The sequence below is a fragment of the Penaeus monodon genome, chromosome 20 (genome assembly GCF_015228065.2).
Source record: "Penaeus monodon isolate SGIC_2016 chromosome 20, NSTDA_Pmon_1, whole genome shotgun sequence".
In the NCBI taxonomy this organism is placed as follows: Eukaryota; Metazoa; Arthropoda; class Malacostraca; order Decapoda; family Penaeidae; genus Penaeus; species Penaeus monodon.
Window position 1 is genome coordinate 4470386 of NC_051405.1, and position 2056 is coordinate 4472441.

Sequence of the window (2056 nt, forward strand, 5' to 3'; positions counted from 1 at the left end):
AACATTAATCGTAGTAGAAAAAATTACTAACACTTTTTTGGTCCTTACGACTATCATCGCCTAATAATGACAATACCAATCGTAAATCACACCCTTTTTTTAAAATTTTTAATGGAGCTTTTATTGACCTCCCAGCACCAGCTAACATTTCAACTTTGTGAAACTTCGGCTCTCTCCTTGGATTGTGCTTAGTTATTCAATTTGTTACTGGGCTCTTTCTAGCTATACACTATACTGCTCATGTTGATTTAGCATTTTCTAGTGTCGCCCATGCATATATACATGCATGATCAGTAGGTGTTGTCATCCTTTTATTAGTTATAGCAACAGCCTTCCTAGGATATGTTTTACCTTGAGGACAAATATCGTTCTGAGGAGCCACTGTAATTACAAATCTGTTCTCAGCTATCCCATATATTGGTACAGATCTTGTACAATGAATCTGAGGTGGTTTTGCAGTAGATAATGCTACATTAACTCGATTCTTCACTTTTCATTTCTTGTTCCCATTTATTGTAGCAGCAGCAACTATTATTCATATTCTTTTTATTCATCAAACAGGGTCTAATAATCCACTAGGAATTGTTAGTAATGTAGACAAAGTACCCTTTCATCCTTACTTTACATTTAAAGATATTACTGGATTTATCGTAATACTAGCAGCACTTATTCTACTAACATTGTTAAACCCTTATTTATTAGGAGATCCAGACAACTTTATTCCCGCCAATCCACTTGTTACTCCTGCTCATATTCAACCAGAATGGTATTTTCTATTTGCTTATGCTATTCTACGATCAATCCCAAATAAATTAGGAGGTGCTATTGCCCTAATAATATCTATTCTCATTTTATTAATCTTAGCTTTTACCCATATAGCAAAATTCCGAAGATTAACATTTTACCCTTTAAATCAGCTTATATTTTGATCACTAGTGAGTATTGTTTTCTTATTAACTTGGATCAGGGCACGACCTGTTGAAGATCCTTATGTAATTACGGGTCAAATCTTAACTGTTCTTTATTTCTCTTATTATATTATTAATCCACTTACACTTATATGATGAGATAAAATACTAGATTAGTTATTTGGCTGAGAGAAAGCACGTGTTTTGAAAGCTCGCAATAGAGGTTCGAATCCTCTAATAACTTTTCTTAAAAAACTACAATTACAATATAGAAACAAAACAAATAGTCTTTACGCCTATAAAGAATACTAAATAATTTAAAGCAACAGGTAAGAATCTTTTTCAAGCCAAATATATAAGTTTATCATAACGAAAACGTGGTAAAGTACCGCGAACTCAAACAAAAGCAAAAGCAACCATCACAAGTTTTACATAATAAAGAGGGCTAACTAAATCTCCCCCCAGAAAAATTAGAGAAAATAATATTCTTATAAACAAAATTCTTGCATATTCAGCTATAAAAATTAAAGCAAAACCACCTCTTCTATATTCAGTGTTAAAACCAGATACTAGTTCAGATTCTCCTTCGGCAAAATCAAAAGGAGTTCGATTAGTCTCTGCTAAACATGAAGCAAATCAAATTAAAGATAAAGGAAAAGTGAACCACAGTAATCATACATCACGCTGATATAATCTAAGTAAACATAAATCAAAACCCCTACCAAAAAAATAAAAGATAATAAAATTAAACAAAGTCTTACTTCATATGAAATAGTTTGAGCTACTGCTCGTAATCTACCTAAAAGAGAATATTTAGAATTAGAAGATCACCCAGCTCTTATAGTAGTGTATACACATAATCTAGTACAACATAAAAAAAATAAAGTACCCATAGTAAAATTTATTAGACCTAATTCATAAGGTATTACTAATCAGACAATTAAAAAAACGAATAAACTAAAAACAGGAGAAAAATAGTAAGGAAGGAAATTTGATATAACAGGTAAAGTTTGTTCTTTAGTAAATAACTTAATAGCATCAGCAAAAGGTTGTAGTAAACCTATAAAACCGACCTTATTAGGCCCTTTACGAATCTGAATTTAACCTAAAATTTTACGTTCCAATAAAGTAACAAATGCTACCCCCAC

General features: G+C 31.5%; 1 pseudogene; it reads right to left on the bottom strand.

Moving 5' to 3' along the window:
- Positions 1-1167: 1167 nt before the first annotated feature.
- On the bottom strand, positions 1168-2050 carry LOC119585600 (annotated as a pseudogene).
- Between the last annotated feature and the right edge of the window lie 6 nt (positions 2051-2056).